The sequence below is a fragment of the Notolepis coatsorum genome (assembly GCF_963971535.1).
Source record: "Notolepis coatsorum genome assembly, chromosome: 9".
NCBI lineage: Eukaryota > Metazoa > Chordata > Actinopteri > Aulopiformes > Paralepididae > Notolepis > Notolepis coatsorum.
The window spans coordinates 87,117,489-87,138,567 of record NC_140173.1 but is presented as its reverse complement, the minus strand read 5'-3'; the positions used below and the strand labels follow the sequence as shown (position 1 = coordinate 87,138,567).

The 21,079-nt window shown below is 47.8% G+C and overlaps 1 protein-coding gene across 1 annotated transcript in view; it reads right to left on the bottom strand.

Annotated features, from left to right (window-relative positions):
* The window catches only part of LOC311234691 (uncharacterized protein), a gene marked incomplete at its 3' end in the record, with an annotated part of 68,439 nt that extends 65,891 nt beyond the window's left edge, over positions 1-2,548 (bottom strand). Inside the window, exon 1 of the mRNA XM_084321934.1 lies at positions 2,413-2,548. The remainder of the gene's footprint in view (positions 1-2,412) is intronic.
* Positions 2,549-21,079: the final 18,531 nt, after the last annotated feature.

The window sequence follows — 21,079 nt, the reverse complement described above, 5'->3', positions numbered from 1 at the left end:
GGGAGATATAGGAGGACGGACCGCCGGGACCGGACGTCATGTTGTTGTGAAGTGAGCATATTAGCAGCTCTTCACTAGCACTAGCAGGTAGCTGTGTTGCGCGTTACGAGGGAATATTAACCTGTAAAACCCATATTGAGCTGGAATTAAACCACCATATACGAATACAACCTCTCCTCATTCTTCCTGACATTACTGCATGCCTGATCGCTACGATACGTTCATTACCAACGATTGGACAAGTATTGTTATGCAGCTGCTGAGAGTGTATTTTTCACGGAAGACGCAAACTGTTTTGTTCTCAACCATCATTTTCTTTGGACAATAAACCTTACAAACTACATCAGCTGCAGCCTGGACATTAAACTGTCAACATCCACAACTTCTTTTGTTACCCGAGTATAAAAACACTAGTAGATGCATCGTGGCGCATTGTTCATTTATTAGTTAATGACAAGCGGCCACTACAGCTTCTCAAACTAACGTTATTTATTTAAATTGTTCCCATTAATAATAATGAACATAAGTAGCATGGTAATAATACGGAGGTTATTGATCAATGAATGTATTGAATGATACATTAATGGTGTACAAATGATACACCAGTAGAACTACTGAAGTCATGTTATTTCCTCATTGTCCTGCCTGCCGTCGTCTCCAAAAATAGGATCGAGGCGATTTTGAGCAAGGCGACAGAAATAGCTTGGCGACCGTCGCTTCAGAATCTCCTGCCGTGTGGGTTCTCTCATTCATAACAATGAAGGCGATACAATTCTGTCTGTCGGCTCGCTAAAAAAATCGGTCGCCTGGCTAAAATCGCTCGCCGTGTGGGGACCCCTTAAGTGGTCTGCACACGGAGGGCGACCGACGTCGCCTGGCGATGCGATCGCCTGTTGCTCAAAGACAATCGCTTGCCCCTCCACACCAGGGGCGACCGTCGCTCTGTCTAGCTGGGGGTGTGGTTATTTGCTTCCCCCCGGGAGATATAGGAGGGCGGACCCGTTATGTTGTTGTGAAGCGAGCGTATTTAATAGCAGGTAGCTGTGTTGTGCGTTACGAGGGAGTATTAACCTGTAAAACCCATATTGAGCTGGAATTAAACCACTATACGAATACAACCTCTCCTCATTCTTCCTGACATTACTGCATGCCTGATCGCTACGATACGTTCATTACCACCGATTGGACAAGTATTGTTATGCAGCTGCTGAAAGAGAATGTTTTTTTCACGGAAGACGCAAACTGTTTTGTTCTCAACCATAATTTTCTTTGGACAATAAACCTTACAAACTACATCAGCTGCAGCCTGGACATTAAACTCTATCAACATCCACAACTTCTTTTGTTACCCGAGTATTAAAACACTAGTAGGTGCATCGTGGCGCATTGTTAATTTATTAGTTAATGACAAGCGGCCACTATAGCTTCTCAAACTAACGTTATTTATTTAAATTGTTCCCGTTAATAATAATGAACATAAGTAGCATGGTAATAATACGTAGGTTATTGATCAATGAATGTATTGATACATTAAAGGTGTACAAATGATACACCAGTAGAACTTCTGCAATACTTCTACTGTAGAAGTCATGTTATTTCCTCATTGTCCGTGTGCCGTCGCCTCAAAAAATAGGATTGAGGCGATATTTAGCGAGGCGACAGAAATAGCTTGCCGACCGTCGCTTCAAAATCCCCTGCCGTGTGTGTTCTCTCATTCATAACAATGGAGGCGATACAATTCTGTCGGTCGGCTTGCTAAAAAAATCGGTCGCCTGGCTAAAATCGCTCGCCGTGTGGGGACCCCTTTAATGTCACATGTCTTTGCAATATTGTTAAACAAATTAACTTAACCTACAAAACACATTGAATGAATGAATGAATGAATGATTTTATTTATTTAACAGATTGCAGAATGGGTACAATACAGTACGGCTCAATACACACAATTGTTAAGGGGATGCAGACCTGAGAAAGACGTTTGTCTTGTTTACATCAGGGTCCCCCATTTTCATTTGATATTGACATTTATGACATACACAACATACATGACATTTATGGCATAGGGACATATAGGTATTTAGTACTGATACATTTGTGACATATACGGTAGATCCTGACAGAGTATATAAATATGATGGGGAGGGGACTGTACATTAGGAGGGGGTGGGTGGGTGGGAGAGAATATATACATGCGGCGGGGAAGAGACTGTCTGTGAAAACGTTATTTAACAGATTGCAGAATGGGTACAATACAGTACGGCTCAATACACACAATTGTTAAGGCGATGCAGACCAGAGAAAGACGTTTGTCTTTAAGTCCTTCTGCAATAATAACTCACTTAGCAAACATTTAGTTAGCACTTTAGCTCCATGGCTTGGGCCTACACCTAGCTAACAACCACAACAACGTACCTTATTGGCTGCATGCAATAAGAGAGGACATTATGGGGACTGTGTCATCTTCTTGACCTTGTAACAATGACAATAAAGATCATTATATTCTATTCTATTGATCTTATGAACTCTTTACAAGAAGAAGTGAAACTATCTCTTTACAAGAAGAAGTGAAACTATCTCTTAAATCCGCGGAGATTGTGACACACGTGCGTCGGCATAAAACGTCCCCGGACACTGTGGGCTTGAATGAATGAATGAATGAAAACTTTATTTAACAGATTGCAGAATGGGTACAATACAGTACGGCTCAATACATACAATTGTTAAGGGGATGCAGACCTGAGAAAGACGTTTGTCTTGTTTCCATCAGGGTCCCCCATTTTCAATTCATATAGTTAGGCTTATGACAGAAACCAGTATGGAGGTGGTGTTTGTATGTACATATGTAACAAGTGCCTTGTTGCCTTGTATAGATAATTACACCCCATCACAAAATACACTTTAATACATAACACTAATACTCCTAAACGTTTTATTTTATTGATTTGAGTTGATTTCATTCCTTTCGTTTTGTTTTATTGCACTTTTGGGAGTTAAGGCTTTTATTTTGAAATTGACACACTTGCATTTCCGGTCCTCCGGGACACGCATCTTGCCTGCTTTCCGGTGGTGAGTTAGTTCCACCTGGAGGTCCGTGGAGTGAGTACTAATTATTATGTTCAGTGAAAGACTTCGGTCTAAAAGTTGTTAAATATTGTATGTTACATTCCTAAAACTGTGAAACGAGTTTGTAATGTAACTACTGTTGTTAATATGTACCTGTGCAGTTGTTTTGTGGGAGGTTTGACTGGGTAAAATGCACTTTAATAGCATGTAGGAAGTTTGCACACACGTGCACTGTTAACATGGAGTTAATGCAGTCACGTCTTTTCTCAACCATAGCTCACGTGCTGCAGTGCAGATGACTATTCCTAATGCTGGTGCATTGTGTTGCATTGTAACCTAACAGGTATGTGTGTACAGTAGCTCCCATGTGTCCGTTTTGTATTCAATTGTGTATATTTTTCCAATGTAATTGTATATTAAAATGTGTCATTCTTATGAGCCAGTTCCACCTGGAGGTCCGTGGACTCACGTGCTGCAGTGCAGATGACTATTCCTAATGCTGGTGCATTGTGTTGCATTGTAACCTAACAGGAGGGAAATAAAGTCCGTCAACAGTCATCCATGTCTGTCGTCCTTAACACAACGCCGTCAGAGAGTACACCTTACTACACCGGTCACACGTGGTGCCGTTTGACCTCGGACAACGGACAACGCTCGCCTGTCCACCGGGGACGCTGTCTGCACGCCGCTTCTTCATTCAACTGGCTGTGCTGAGTACAACGTCGAACGTTAACGTGTGCGCATAGGATAAGCGCATATGTGATATTGGTTGTTTTTGTTTAATAATAATATGCTATTGATTGTAATTGTAAATATTATTGTAATGATACAGTGATTGGAAACGACACTAGTTGTACAAGACCATTGTATTTTTTTTTTCTTTCATCTGTTATGTATTGTGAATAGATAGCCTATGGTCTAATGTTCAAAGTTTGAGCAGTAACAAGTGTTGCTATCTAACACATGCCCACTGTAAATATAATTAGGAACTAATTTGTTTATATGGTTGGCTGGTAATGAGATATATATATATATATTATTTCCCCCCCCCCCCATCTGTTCTGGTAAATTGTGAATGGATAGCCATACAGTAGCCTACATGTATTCGTGTGTAGTCTAGTGTTTAAAGTCTGAGCAGTAACAAGCGGCCATTTAACACATTCACACATACTTTTCTTTTGTTTATAGCCCTCTAAAGCATTTTTATTTTTAATTCTTGAACATGTCTGAAGCAGGACCACCAGATCTGGAGATGGTGGGTATGATGCCTGTATATGGCAGGGGTCAGTCAGCTCTTATGTGTGGGAGGGGAAGACCTGTGGAACTGAGTCAGTCTACAGTTCGCCAGTCAGTGTTTGAAGCAGTGGGGCCAGTGGCCACATCTACTCCAATCACGCATGATGCAGCCCCGCAACTCGCTAGGTCAGAGGATTTAGGCAGCCTCGTCACAGACCTTGCCATACAGATAGGAGAACAAATTGCATCTACTCTGCATGCCATGCACCAGACCAGTTATCAGCTCCAGGTCCCCGTCCCTGAGCCCCAGGTCCCCGCCCCTGAGCCCAAGGTCCCCGCACCCCAACCACAATGTTTTTCTGGGTGTGCAGACATGTCAAGGATGAAAGTAATAGTGCAGGCGGAGACTAAACCACCTCCGTTCTTCAGAGGTGATCGCACTGAGCCAGTCTCCATACATGAGTGGGAAGACATGATGCTAGTGTATCTGTCTAGAGCGAGTTGTAAAACCGACAGAGAATTGTGTGATCTAGTGATGGGCAGGTTGACTGGTAAAGCTAGAGACATAGTGAAGGTGTCACTGCGTAGCCGGCCTGAGTTGTCTGCCAATATGACCCCTGCAGCTGTGTTTGACATTTTAAAGCGTAACTTCAGCGAGCTGACATACTCCAGTATGCCCATGGCCGACTTCTATGCCATGGTTCCCAGGCCTAGTGAGGGAGTGATGGATTACTGGGTCCGGCTGAATAAAGCAATCGATGTTGCAGATGAGTGTCTACGTCGCCGGGGTCGGTGTGTTGATGATGCGAGCGCCGAGGTCGTGATGATGTTGATCACGCACTGCCCAGATCCCAGTCTAGCTATGTCCTTCCAGCTGAAGCCTGTGGAGCAGTGGACTGCAGCTGAGGTCCAGGAGCGTCTAGATGGTTACCAGAGAGACCAAAGGAGATCCAGTTCACGGGCACAGCAGGTTAACATCTCGGCATGCAGTCAGAGCCCCATGGCTGGTGGCCCATCCCCTCCTGTCCTGTATGGTGGGGCCCAGCAGTCTTCTGTTGTTGTGCAGTCACAGCAGCCTCCCTCCTTTGGCTCTTCTCATGAACAGCTTGGTGAGCCCCACAGGGTCTTAGCCGCAGCGCAGGCCCTCAGCCCTCCTACACCCATCTTAATGACTCCTGCCCCGGCATGTCCCCCCTCTGTAGACCCTGGCCTTCATCAGGTGGTTGACTTGTTAGACCGTGTGCTCTCACTGTGTTCGGCCTCGCTGGCCCCAGCAGTACAGGCTCAGCCTGGTCAGCCGTCTCGCTCCCACAGCCAGCCAAGTAATGGGCAGACGTACCACTCACGCAACCAGGCCAGACCGAGTCAGCAGAGTTACTCGCGCAACCAGGCCAGACCAAGTCAGCAGGGTTATTCGCGCAACCAGGCCAGACCGAATCAGCAGAGTTACCCGCACAACCAGCACGACCCATGCGAAGTGTGTCAAGACAGCAGGCATAACACTTATCAACACTGTATGCTCTATCGGCTGTGCCACCGCTGTTTCCGCCCTGGTCACTATGAGGACTCATGCCCTGGCATCTCCCAGCCATCAGCTGGATCAGCATCTCCCTCCAACAGACCCGCTCAGACCCATCCTGTCAATGCTGCCCCTTTAAACTAGCCAGCCCATGCAATGAGAGGGATAGTATGGGCAAAGTGAATGAAACCCTCGAGAGAGAACCAGACTTAGAAGCCATCTATGTAAACAGCTGCAGATTACTTCCAGAAAACGAAACAGCCATCTTTGTTGGGTCACAGAGAGTGAACGGAGCTAGTGAACTGTTTTATGCTCCAGTGTTAGTCAGTGACAAGTACACATTGAGGGGGATGTTGGATTCTGGTAGTATGTCATGCACGCTCAGTGAGGAGGGTGAACAAAAGTTACAAACCGCTGGTGTTCTCCCTCGTGTCCAGCCGGCACCTGTGAATGTGGTGCTGGTTGGTTGTGGTGGCTTGACTACTCGACCAAAGTGTGTCTATGATTTGGAGATTGAAGTTTGTGGGTCAAAGTTTGTGGTTCCTACGTTGGTTGTGCCAGGTCAGAGAGACGAGTTTATAATTGGCACTAATGTAATCAAGTCCGTTCTCCAAAGGCTGAAGTCGACTGAAAAGTACTGGGAGCTTGTGTCCTGCAGAAACAGAGACCCTGAGTGTGAGAAGTTCCTTGAGCTCTTAAGCTGCACCTCCCGCTGGTCGGGCCCAGACCCGCCCGGGGTGATAGGCACAGTGAAGCTATGCCAGGAGGTTACCCTCCTCCCTCAGCAGGAGTATCTAGTGTGGGGGAAGCTACCAGCCAGTGCACATGTGTCTCCTGGGAGTACAGTCATTGTGGAGCCCACCTCAGCGAGGTCGGCCCCTCGCAACATCATAGTGGGGAGAGTGGTGACTCCCATGTGGGGCGACCGCTGGGTCCCCATGAAGGTCTTGAACCCGACACAGAGCCCCATCACACTCCGTCGTAATGCCAAACTGGCTGATGTCTCACCTTGTCTTGCTGTTGAAGATCTGTCCATCACTCAGGGCCTGTGTCAGCAGCAGTCTGGTGTCTCCAGCTCCTCCGCCTCTCCTGGCTCCTCGTTAGATGCTGAGCAGATGTTGGCCGACTGTGGACTGGAGGACGTGAACATCAAGTCATGTGAGGTGTCTCCTGATGGGAAGAAGAGGCTAGCTGACCTACTGGTGACGTATCAAGATGTCTTCTCCAAGGACAAGCTGGACTGTGGAAAGGTCAAAGACTTTGTGCACCGTATCCACCTCTCGGACGACCGTCCGTTCCGCCTGCCCTTTAGGCGTGTCCCCCCAGCTGACTATCACAAACTGAGAGAGGTGTTGACTGAGATGGAGGTGAAGGGGATAATCTCCAAGTCGATGAGCGAGTATGCCTCACCTCTGGTCATGGTGTGGAAGAAGAATGGAGACCTCAGGATCTGTACGGATTTCCGCTGGCTCAACGCAAAGACCGTCAAAGATGCTCATCCGTTGCCCCATCAGTCCGACTGCCTTGCTGCCCTTGGTGGGAACGCTTTCTTTAGCACCATGGATCTGACCTCAGGGTTCTACAACGTCCCTCTCCATGTGTCTGACCGGCGGTACACTGCCTTCACAACACCACTGGGCTTGTACGAGTACAACAGACTCCCGCAAGGCCTGTGCAACAGTCCGGCATCTTTCATGCGTATGATGCTCGGCATCTTTGGCGACCTCAACTACTCCAGCCTCTTGTGCTACTTGGACGACCTGCTGGTGTTTGCGCCGTCTGAGGAGGAGGCGTTGAAGCGATTGGAGGTGGTCTTCTGCAGACTCAGAGTGAACAACCTCAAGCTCTCACAGAAGAAATGTAACTTCTTACAGAGGTCGGTCAGGTTCCTGGGTCATGTGGTCGATGCCAGTGGAGTCTCTGTCGACCAAGAGAAGGTCTCCGTCATCTCTGGCTTCCAGAGAGAGGATCTGATGGAGTCGGATGGCCGCACTCCCGCTCCGAAGAGAGTGAGATCCTTCCTCGGCATGGTGTTGTATTACCAAAATTTCATACATGGCTGCTCCAGTATAGCCAAGCCCCTCTTTGCCTTGACAGCTGGCCAGAAGAGGAAAGGGAAGACCAGTGCTGGTCGTACGAGAGCCGGTACGTTCCGGAAGCTGACTCCTGAGGACTGGACTCCCGCCTGTGAGACTGCGTTTGAGGAGCTCAAGAGGGCGCTCGTCGAATGTGTAGTGCTGGCTCACCCAGACTTTGAGAGGCCGTTCATCCTCTCCACTGACGCGTCGTTGGACGGTATTGGAGCAGTGCTCTCTCAAGTCCCTGTCGGGGAGGAGAAGGCCAGACCAATCGCCTTTGCGAGCAAGTCGCTCAGCCGCAGTCAAGCGAACTATCCTGCCCACAGACTGGAGTTCCTGGCCCTCAAATGGTCAGTGTGTGACAAATTCAGTCACTGGCTCAAGGGTCACAAGTTCACTGTGTGGACTGATAATAATCCACTCACGTACATCATGACCAAGCCTAAACTTGACACATGCGAGCAGCGCTGGGTGTCCAAGCTGGCCCCTTACTGCTTCGACATCAAGCATGTGCCTGGGAGGCTGAATACAGTGGCCGATGCGCTGAGCAGAGATCCCTTCGTGAGGCCGCTCAGCCGGCGTCTCTTGACCGAGCCTTACTCCGCTCTTCTGGAGCAGGTGTGTGATGTGGAGAACAGGGGGGTGCAGGATATCTTCCGTCTGACATGCCAGCCCCAAGCTCTAGTGACCCCTTCTGGATGTGCGGTTGCTGATGTGTCCATGTCGGCGGATGAGACCTCCACGGTGCTTTCCTCCCAGGAAGACTGGGACTCTGCGCCAAGACACAGGGCAGTATCTATGGCGGGTCACCTGTCCACTGTTGTCACTGCCGACCACGACGCAGTCTCCTCCTTGTCGTTGGCCGATCTGCAGGCCCGCCAGCGAAAAGACGCCACCGTCTCCAGAGTCATCTTTTACGTTGAAAGGGGCCGCAGACCCTCCAGACGCGAGCGCTGCTATGAAGATCAGCCCGCCTTGAGGATGCTGAAGCAGTGGGAGAGGCTCGCTATGCAGAACGGCATATTGTACAGGGTTACGAAGGACCACATGACCAGGCACAAGAGGTTCCAGTATGTTCTGCCTGAGTCCTTGAAGTCGGAGGCGCTGTCTGGAGTGCATGACTTGGCTGGTCACCAAGGTCAACCTAGAACGCTGTCTCTCGTACGTCAGCGTTTCTACTGGTATGACATGGAGAAGGATGTGTGGGGCCATGTGAGGAACTGTCCCAGATGCGTACTCAGCAAGACTCCAGAGCCGGCGGCCAGAGCCCCTCTGGAGAGCATAATAACCTCTGCACCACTGGAGCTGGTGTGCATCGACTTCTGGTCAGCTGAAGATAATAACAACAAGTCTGTGGATGTTCTGGTCATAACTGACCACTTTACAAAGCTGGCCCACGCCTTCCCCTGCAAAGACCAAACCGCGAAGAAGGTTGCTAAAAAGCTGTGGGACAACTATTTCTGTGTGTATGGCTTCCCACAGCGCCTGCATTCGGACCAAGGAGCGAACTTCCAGAGTGAGTTGATGGCGGAGCTGCTGGAGTTAGCAGGGGTCACGCAGTCCCGGACCACTCCGTATCACCCTATGGGGAATGGTGGCACTGAGAGATTCAATCGGACCCTGGGTGGAATGCTGCGCTCCCTGCCATCGGAGTCTAAGCACAGATGGCCCCAGATGGTCCAGAGCCTGACCTTCGCCTACAATTGTACACAGCATGAGACGACTGGCTTTGCCCCCTTTTACCTGATGTTCGGGAGGGTCCCGCGTCTGCCAGTTGATCTGCTGTTTAAGAATGTGCTCCAGGACGAGGTGGTCTGTGACTATGATGCCTATGTGAAGTCCCTGGCGGCCGATCTCCAGTCTGCTATGCTGTTGGCCCAGAGGCACACCTCAGTGGAACAGGGGCATCAGGCTGACCAGTACAACAAAAAGATGAAGGGCTTGCCCCTCTCGGTGGGTGATCGGGTCCTGGTGGCGAACAAGGGCGCCAGAGGGAAGCGGAAGCTGGCGGACAAATGGGAGCCGGACGTCTACACCGTCATCGCTTCCAGACCACAGTGCCACATATATCGGATCAGAGACCGGACTGGGCGGGAGAAGACAGTCCACAGAAACCTCCTGCTTCAGGTCAACTTCCTCCCCTTGGACGGGTCATTTGATGATGAGGGTCTAGCCGCGGACAGCGACACCTGTGCGCCTGGTGAAGCCTCCCTCTCAGTCATGCCTGAAGCTAGTGCCTCAGACGCGGACGGTGTGGCGGCAGAGCCTTCCATGGGAGATGGACCTGATGGGGGTCGCACCGCATCATGGGTGCAAGAGGAAGCCTCCCTCTCAGTCATGCCTGAAGCTAGCGCCTCAGACGTGGACAGTGTGGCAGCAGAGCCTTCCATGGGAGATGGGGATCGCACCGCATCATGGGTGCAAGAGCAGTCTTCAGTGGAGAGTGAGGATGACGGGCTACGTCCGTATTCCCCCCAGGGGATGTCCCCTGCTCTGAGTGAGCTTCCAGTGGCAAGTGCCGCCAGTCCCCCACTGTTGCTTGCTCCACCGAGTTCCCCCCCTGCTGTAGTCCAGCATGATGACAGTGTTGTGTCCACACAACCAGGGCGTACTCCTGAGCTAATGAGTGTCAGTGTGCCTGGTCAGAGCCAGGGTCCACAGACCACTGAACACTACACGTCCAGGTTCGGTAGGGTCATCAAGCCAGTCTTTCGGCTGATAGAGACAATGGTCCAACTTGAGAGTATGATGGGCTTCGAGCCACAAGCCTCTATCAAACGTGTGTGAGGTTGGCTGCAGTGTTGTGTATAGCGCTTACAGCCTGATACAGTGTCCTTTGTGGTGATAAGGAGTAACAGTTTTATTTATGTGTATGTGCCCTCGTCATGGTATGGTCAAGTGTAGCTGGATGGTGTATAAGGCACCGTCGTTATCCCTGGAGGTATGGTGGGAGTTGGCCACTCCTAGTGCCCTCCTGGCCTTTTATTAGGTGACAGGTATCGTTGGATTGTTCCGCAGTGTGTGGTTCTCATAGTAAGCTTGTGACTAGTGTGACACGAGGTAGGCACAGTTTTATTTTATTCGATGTAGGTGTAATTCTGTGGGGTGAATGTAACAAGTGCCTTGTTGCCTTGTATAGATAATTACACCCCATCACAAAATACACTTTAATACATAACACTAATACTCCTAAACGTTTTATTTTATTGATTTGAGTTGATTTCATTCCTTTCGTTTTGTTTTATTGCACTTTTGGGAGTTAAGGCTTTTATTTTGAAATTGACACACTTGCATTTCCGGTCCTCCGGGACACGCATCTTGCCTGCTTTCCGGTGGTGAGTTAGTTCCACCTGGAGGTCCGTGGAGTGAGTACTAATTATTATGTTCAGTGAAAGACTTCGGTCTAAAAGTTGTTAAATATTGTATGTTACATTCCTAAAACTGTGAAACGAGTTTGTAATGTAACTACTGTTGTTAATATGTACCTGTGCAGTTGTTTTGTGGGAGGTTTGACTGGGTAAAATGCACTTTAATAGCATGTAGGAAGTTTGCACACACGTGCACTGTTAACATGGAGTTAATGCAGTCACGTCTTTTCTCAACCATAGCTCACGTGCTGCAGTGCAGATGACTATTCCTAATGCTGGTGCATTGTGTTGCATTGTAACCTAACAGGTATGTGTGTACAGTAGCTCCCATGTGTCCGTTTTGTATTCAATTGTGTATATTTTTCCAATGTAATTGTATATTAAAATGTGTCATTCTTATGAGCCAGTTCCACCTGGAGGTCCGTGGACTCACGTGCTGCAGTGCAGATGACTATTCCTAATGCTGGTGCATTGTGTTGCATTGTAACCTAACAGGAGGGAAATAAAGTCCGTCAACAGTCATCCATGTCTGTCGTCCTTAACACAACGCCGTCAGAGAGTACACCTTACTACACCGGTCACACATACTAGGCACCAAATTCATTACCCGTACTGACCTTCATCATGAGACAATTGAAACCGTATGGGTGGAAATTTTATTTGAAAGGGCAAAATCTGTTCTAGTCGGCACAATATACAGACCGCCAGATCAAACTGGCTTTTATGATACTCTGGATGTGTGCTTAGCTGGAGCTGAGGATGCGGAAAAAATTCTTATTGGGGATTGGAACACGGATATGCAACAAAAAGATGCACCCGTCTTCAAATCCTTCAATAGGTTTTGTGATCTGCACGGCCTCAGCCAACTAATCACCCAACCCACAAGGATATGTGAATCAACTCAGACTACCATTGACCTCATACTGACCTCTGACAAGTCCAAGATCTCCAATAAAGGGGTTATAGCATGCGGGTTAAGTGATCATTATATGATATTCTGTACCCGCAAAAAGCTAAAACTAAAGGCTGGCTGTCACAAAACAGTCACATCTAGAGACCTCAAAACCTACTCTAGCGAGGCCTTTAACCTTGAACTGGAGAGTCTGGACTGGTCAGATGAACTCAATGGTACACTGGTTGAAGAAACTTGGCTTGGCTTCAAAACCAAATTTTCATCAATACTAAACAACATGGCCCCCCTAAGAACCACCAGGGTAAAAAATCGCGGTGAGCCATGGATGCACACTGAAATACTGACCGCTATGAAAGCCAGAGACAAAAAATTCTCTGAGTTTCGTAAAAGTCAGTCAAAGCTTACCAAAAGCACGAGCAGTGAACTCCAAGACCACGTGACTGAACTCAAACTAGAAAGAAACAGACTAAGAAATGACGTAAACTCCATGATCAAAACTGCCAAAAAAAATGTCATCAATGACAAAACCGAGGAAAACAAAAATAAACCATGTGAACTTTGGAAATTACTCAACAATCAACTAGGCTGCAGTAAAAAACTCAAAACCAGGTTCTCAAACATAAACATAAAGACGGACAACACGCTCATCACAGACAAGCTGGATGTAGCCAATTACTTAAACACTTTCTTCACAAACATAGCCACAACACTGGTAAACAAACTACCCTCCCACTCAGGGCAGTATGGGGTAGAACACATAGTAGCATACTACAAGAACCTAGGCGTCCACAAAGACGACTTCAAACTGGAAATAGTAACTACAGATGAGGTACTCAAAAAACTGAGCGCCCTCCAACCAAACAAGGCCACTGGCCATGACAACATCCCCTCCAAATTCCTCAGAGACTCAGCAGCAGCCATCACCCCAGTCATCACACACATAATAAACCTCTCCATAAAACAGGGACACGTCCCCAAGGACTTCAAAATTGCGAGAGTAACACCCCTGCACAAAAAGGGCAGCAACCGCAACTACCGCCCTGTTTCTATCCTTACATCCATCTCGAAAGTCATGGAAAAAATAGTATACGAACAGATCGAAAAGTACCTTGCGGAAAAAAATCTAATCTACGAATTCCAATCTGGCTTCAGAACATCCCACTCCACTGACACATGCCTTCTCTACTTGAACGACCACATCAAACAAGAGGTGGACGCGGGCAAATACTGCGGCATGGTCATGCTGGACCTACAAAAGGCCTTCGACACTGTCAATCACACCATTCTGATTGACAAGCTAAAAGCAATTGGTTTTGATAGTTTATCAGTGAGCTGGATACAATCCTACCTGGAGGGGAGGGAACAGATGGTGGAAGTAAACGGTACCCTATCCCCCCCCCTCACAGTGAGCTGTGGTGTTCCACAAGGAAGCATACTAGGACCGCTACTATTCCTAATTTATGCAAATGACATGTCGTCAGCTTGTGACTGCAACTTGTTCCTGTTTGCGGACGACTCAGCCCTGCTGGTCTCTGACAAGAACAAGTTACAGGTTGAAAAAGCCCTCAGCTCGGAACTAGGCAAAATCTGCATATGGCTCGCCGACAACAAACTATCATTACACATGGGCAAAACAGAGTCCATTCTCTTCGGTTCAAATAACAAACTCAGCAAGACCGACGGCTTCTCGGTTACAGTGGGTGACAATATTATCACAAGGAAAGATGAAATTACCTACCTGGGTTCCATCCTAGAGGCTAATCTTTCCTGTGACAAAATGGCATCCAATGTAATAAAAAAAGTCAACCAACGAACGCGTTTCTTGTACCGGATCTCCTCTCTGGTAAACAAGAATACCCTGAAGACTCTAGCAGGAGCACTCATTCAAGGGTACTACGACTATGCTTGCACCTCATGGTACCAAAGCACCTCAAAGGCACTAAAAAACAAATTACAAACATCTCAAAACAAGCTAGTCAGACTACTACTTGACCTGACTCCTAGAACCCACCTCACCCCTGCTCACTTTGACAACCTAGGATGGCTTAGAGTAGACGACAGAGTACAGCAACTTGCAATGGGCCTGGTCTACAAGATACACTACGCGACCAAGGTACCCATGTACATGTCAAAATACTTCCCAAAGGTCAGTGAATACCACGATCACAACACCAGAGGGAGCTCCACAAATCATGTAAAACCCAGATTCGGCTCAAACAAGGGACTAAACACGTTTCGCAATTATGCCACATCAATGTGGAACGCCCTGCCTAAAGCTGTAAAGGAATGTGAATCACTACCCACCTTCAAAAACACTCTCAAAAAACACCTACGTGAGACTGCAATTCGAAACTGGCCCCTACAAATGTCCTAACCTAGTTGTACAGTAAATGACCAAGTAAGGCTTTGTCAATATTCCAATGTACAGTGTAAAATGTGTGTGTGTCCCCTTCCCAACCCCCCCCCCCCCCCCACCTCCAATGTACAGCCCTCACCCAACCCACCCAACCCCACCCCACCCAACCAACCTCCTCCAATGTACAGTTTCTATGCCAAATGTATATACACTCCTTTTCTGGACACTTTTGTATCACAAACAGTACTGTATTTGCAAATCTGATATGTCATAAATGTATAGATGTAGCAGTACTGTCTATCTGTATGTCATGTATGTCATATATGTTATGATGAATTGAAAATGGGGGACCCTGATGTAAACAAGACGAAAGTCTTTCTCTGGTCTGCATCCCCTTAACAATTGTATGTATTGAGCTGTACTGTACTGTACCCATTCTGCAATCTGTTAATAAACTTTTCAATCAATCAATCAATAGATATAGATAGGCTTCAACATTAGTTCCGCCATTAAACAGCAGCATTTAGGTAGGAACCCAAACTTAAACTGAACACAGAGGCAGTTACACCTAGTAGCAACAATTGTAAATCTTGTCAAGGTTTGCATTCTTTCTGGTCTAATTGCCACCCTCAAAGGGAGCTCTGAGTCTTTTAGCCGTATCTACAGTGCTGATAGATGGCTGCAAAATGTTTGCTCAGCTTGTGGATATGGCTACATCAGCCACTTTGATTCCTTTTGGACTGAGACAAAGTTATATAAATACGCCCTACCCAAAGCTGTAAAGGAATGTGAATCCCTACCCACATTCAAAACCGCTCTTAAAGAGCACCTACGGGAGGCTGCAATTCAAAACTGGCCACCGTAAATGCCCAAAACCCCCACCACCTCCTAATAGACAGTCCCCTCCCCACCGCATGTATATATTCCCTCCCCGCCGTATGTATATTTCTCTCCCACCCACCCACCCCCTCCTAATGTACAGTCCCATCCCCATCATATGTATATACTCTGTCAGGATCTAGGGGTAACAGTACTGTATATTTGAATACTGTTTATGTCACAAATGTATCAGTATTAAATACCTATATGTCATGTATGTTGTGTATGTCATAAATGTCTATATGAATTGAAAATGGGGGACCCTGATGGAAACAAGACAAACGTCTTTCTCAGGTCTGCATCCCCTTAACAATTGTGTGTATTGAGCCGTACTGTATTGTACCCATTCTGCAATCTGTTAAATAAAGTTTTCATTCATTCATTCATTCATTCATTCATTCATTCATTCATTCATTCATTCATTCATTCGTTCATTCACTTCATCCCAATCATAAGGGAATTACAGTCATGGCGAACAACCTTGCTGCCACATTTCCACCTTTGTAGAACAACGCTATGGCTCCCCCGTTCTGGGTGCAGAATCCACATCCCTCTGCAGACATTTCCCACAGCCCTCTCAACTTAACTGTCCCAGCACTCCCACCTGACCATGTCCAGCTCCACCACCAGGCCTAGTCCAGCTCCACCACCAGGCCTAGTCCAGCTCCACCACCAGGCCTAGTCCAGCTCTACCACTAGGCCTAGTCCTGCTCCACCACCAGGCCTAGTCCAGCTCCACCACCAGGCCTAGTCCAGCTCCACCACCAGGCCTAGTCCAGCTCCACCACCAGGCCTAGTCCAGCTCCACCACCAGGCCTAGTCCTGCTCCACCACCAGGCCTAGTCCTGCTCCACCACCAGGCCTAGTCCTGCTCCACCACCAGGCCTAGTACAGCTCCACCACCAGGCCTAGTCCAGCTCCACCACCAGGCCTAGTCCAGCACCACCACCAGGCCTATAGTCAAGTCAAGTCAAGGCAATAGTTTTATTTGTCACGGCATACAAGTATACAATGAAATGCGGGTGGTCTTGCCTTGATTTTACATGGTGGCCATCTTGAAATCCATCATGATGACATGGCCCGGATTTAGGATAGTAGGAGATCCGGGGCTTAGCCCAGATAGGTGCCCGCTTTAAATTTTTTCTCCACGGCAGTTTTTTTTTAATTTAATGAACCTGTACGTGCAATTTCCTGCAATATAGAGCCTTCAATCTTGACCAATAAAGCTGCTCTTTTCACTATAAGACTCAGTTAACCATAACGTAGTTATGGTTAGATTTATATATTGGGGGGGGGGATATACCATATTTTTCATATGATAAAAAGTGGTGGAGCAAGAGCATACCTTTGCTCCCCAAGTTCAATAGTGGGAGAGCAGAGATGCTCCGAATGCTCTTATGGCCAGGCGTCTATGATTCACTGATACAAAGTAAAATAGTGCAGTGCAATAAAATAGTTAGTAAAATAGAATAAAATAATGCAATAGTGCATTGCAATAAAATAGTTATCATCGTATTTTTTCGGGAGGCCGGTAAGGAGTGCATTACAGTAGTCGAGTTGGCTTGAGATAAAGGCATGGATCTGGTTTTCAGCGTCCTTTTGATTTATAAATGGCCGTACTTTAGCTATGTTTCTAAGGTGGAAGAATTAAGTTTTTGTCAACTTGTTGATTGTGATTTAAAGCTTAGGTCTGAGTCTACCATAACACCAAGACTTAACTCACTCAAATACAGTTAGCAGCTGGATAGACCACAGATGGAAATTAGCTTCTGCTAAATCTGGTGCAAACATATTTTCATGTAACAATGATGAATTGTCAAAAAAAAATTAATAAAATATCATTTTTTTTCTTCTTTTTTTTAAAAATAGATTCGGGGCTTTTCAGAAAACATTCGGGGCTTGAGCCCAAGTAGCCACCCCCTAGCCCCGCCCCTGCCCCTACCCCAAAATGAAAGCTATGGTGATGGGGAACATGTGGAAAAATGTTGGTGCTTTTGTCCGGCGCGTCCAATTTTTTTTGCTAAGCCACCATACTATAAGGCTTATGTGCAGGTGTACAAGCAAGTATATAGAGGGGTTATATGCAGGTATATTCAGACTAATATGGGTCTATATATATGCGGTAATATAAAGATACAAATGTAACTGTGCGGTATATACAGCACTGTTGTAACTTGTACATGCTATCATACAGAGTATTGATTGATTGATTGATTGATTGATTGATTGATTGATTGATTGATTGATTGATTGATTGATTGATTGATTGATTGATTGATTGATTGATTGATTGAATCGTTTATTGATTTAAATGAATAACACATATACAATTGAACAGGTATACATATCAGCCCACCATTTACTAATAGGATTAAATAACACAATAAAGCCATAGGCTTGTTTCCATTGCGGTCCTTCATCATTGCTGTCCGTGGAGTCATGTCCTGCTGTGTGGAGTCATGTCCTGCTGTGTGGAGTCATGTCCTGGTGTGTGGAGTCATGTCCTGGTGGAGTCATGTCCTGCTGTGTGGAGTCATGTCCTGGTGTGTGGAGTCATGTCCTGGTGTGTGGAGTCATGTCCTGGTGTGTGGAGTCATGTCCTGGTGTGTGGAGTCATGTCCTGCTGTGTGGAGTCATGTCCTGGATGTGTGGAGTCATGTCCTGCTGTGTGGAGTCATGTCCTGGTGTGTGGAGTCATGTCCTGGTGTGTGGAGTCATGTCCTGGTGTGTGGAGTCATGTTCTGCTGTGTGGAGTCATGTCCTGGTGTGTGGAGTCATGTCCTGCTGCATGGAGTCATGTCCTGCTGTGTGGAGTCATGTCCTGCTGTGTGGAGTCATGTCCTGCTGTGTGGAGTCATGTCCTGCTGTGTGGAGTCATGTCCTGGTGTATGGAGTCATGTCCTGGTGTGTGGAGTCATGTCCTGGTGTGTGGAGTCATGTCCTGGTGTGTGGAGTCATGTCCTGGTGTGTGGAGTCATGTCCTGCTGTGTGGAGTCATGTCCTGGTGTGTGGAGTCATGTCCTGCTGTGTGGAGTCATGTCCTGGTGTGTGGAGTCATGTCCTGCTGTGTGGAGTCATGTCCTGCTGTGTGGAGTCATGTCCTGGTGTGTGGAGTCATGTCCTGCTGTGTGGAGTCATGTCCTGGTGTGTGGAGTCATGTCCTGGTGTGTGGAGTCATGTCCTGGTGTGTGGAGTCATGTCCTGCTGTGTGGAGTCATGTCCTGGTGTGTGGAGTCATGTCCTGCTGTGTGGAGTCATGTCCTGGTGTGTGGAGTCATGTCCTGGTGTGTGGAGTCATGTCCTGGTGTGTGGAGTCATGTCCTGGTGTGTGGAGTCATGTCCTGGTGTGTGGAGTCATGTCGCTGCTGTGTGGAGTCATGTCCTGCTGTGTGGAGTCATGTCCTGGTGTGTGGAGTCATGTCCTGGTGTATGGAGTCATGTCCTGCTGTGTGGAGTCATGTCCTGCTGTGTGGAGTCATGTCCTGGTGTGTGGAGTCATGTCCTGCTGTGTGGAGTCATGTCCTGGTGTGTGGAGTCATGTCCTGGTGTGTGGAGTCATGTCCTGGTGTGTGGAGTCATGTCCTGGTGTGTGGAGTCATGTCCTGCTGTGTGGAGTCATGTCCTGGTGTGTGGAGTCATGTCCTGCTGTGTGGAGTCATGTCCTGGTGTGTGGAGTCATGTCCTGCTGTGTGGAGTCATGTCCTGGTGTGTGGAGTCATGTCCTGCTGTGTGGAGTCATGTCCTGGTGTGTGGAGTCATGTCCTGGTGTGTGGAGTCATGTCCTGCTGTGTGGAGTCATGTCCTGGTGTGTGGAGTCATGTCCTGGTGTGTGGAGTCATGTCCTGGTGTGTGGAGTCATGTCCTGCTGTGTGGAGTCATGTCCTGGTGTGTGGAGTCATATCCTGGTGTGTGGAGTCATGTCCTGGTGTGTGGAGTCATGTCCTGGTGTGTGGAGTCATGTCCTGGTGTGTGGAGTCATGTCCTGCTGTGTGGAGTCATGTCCTGCTGTGTGGAGTCATGTCCTGGTGTGTGGAGTCATGTCCTGCTGTGTGGAGTCATGTCCTGGTGTGTGGAGTCATGTCCTGGTGTGTGGAGTCATGTCCTGGTGTGTGGAGTCATGTCCTGCTGTGTGGAGTCATGTCCTGGTGTGTGGAGTCATGTCCTGGTGTGTGGAGTCATGTCCTGCTGTGTGGAGTCATGTCCTGCTGTGTGGAGTCATGTCCTGCTGTGTGGAGTCATGTCCTGGTGTGTGGAGTCATGTCCTGGTGTGTGGAGTCATGTCCTGGTGTGTGGAGTCATGTCCTGGTGTGTGGAGTCATGTCCTGCTGTGTGGAGTCATGTCCTGGATGTGTGGAGTCATGTCCTGCTGTGTGGAGTCATGTCCTGGTGTTTGGAGTCATGTCCTGGTGTGTGGAGTCATGTCCTGGTGTGTGGAGTCATGTTCTGCTGTGTGGAGTCATGTCCTGGTGTGTGGAGTCATGTCCTGCTGCATGGAGTCATGTCCTGCTGTGTGGAGTCATGTCCTGCTGTGTGGAGTCATGTCCTGCTGTGTGGAGTCATGTCCTGCTGTGTGGAGTCATGTCCTGGTGTATGGAGTCATGTCCTGGTGTGTGGAGTCATGTCCTGGTGTGTGGAGTCATGTCCTGGTGTGTGGAGTCATGTCCTGGTGTGTGGAGTCATGTCCTGCTGTGTGGAGTCATGTCCTGGTGTGTGGAGTCATGTCCTGCTGTGTGGAGTCATGTCCTGGTGTGTGGAGTCATGTCCTGCTGTGTGGAGTCATGTCCTGGTGTGTGGAGTCATGTCCTGCTGTGTGGAGTCATGTCCTGCTGTGTGGAGTCATGTCCTGGTGTGTGGAGTCATGTCCTGCTGTGTGGAGTCATGTCCTGGTGTGTGGAGTCATGTCCTGGTGTGTGGAGTCATGTCCTGGTGTGTGGAGTCATGTCCTGCTGTGTGGAGTCATGTCCTGGTGTGTGGAGTCATGTCCTGCTGTGTGGAGTCATGTCCTGGTGTGTGGAGTCATGTCCTGGTGTGTGGAGTCATGTCCTGGTGTGTGGAGTCATGTCCTGCTGTGTGGAGTCATGTCCTGCTGTGTGGAGTCATGTCCTGCTGTGTGGACGTGGCTGTTTCTAGTGTCTGTGTGTCAGGATGTGTGGTATATAGAGACTAATACCATGATCAGAGTCTGTGGATATGCATGGGTGAGCCCGCCACACCAGGGAGGGGGAGGGGGGACGATGACGACATATTGCAGACAATTTAATCAATTGATCAACTATTCAATACTATTAATACATACATAAATACAGTAGTAATCCATTTTACAAACAACAAAAGAACAAAAGGAAAGACACATAATATAATCCCTTTGTTATCTACTCCCAGCTTCTGCTACTCATGATCCACCTCTTTATAGATGATTTAAAAGTGGAGAAGGGGCTTATGGACTTCAACTCCATTGGTAGGTTATTCCATAGAACTGCTGCTGAATACAGGAATGAGTTTTGACCCATTACTCTGTTGCGTCTCACTGGGACGAGGTCTGTAGGGCTCCCCCTGGTGGCGTGTCCGTGTACATCCCTAACCCTGTTAAAATATCCACTGAGGTACAGTATTCCAGAGTATCTTGTGTACCATGCAGAGTTTTAATTGAGAGACCCTCTCCTCAAC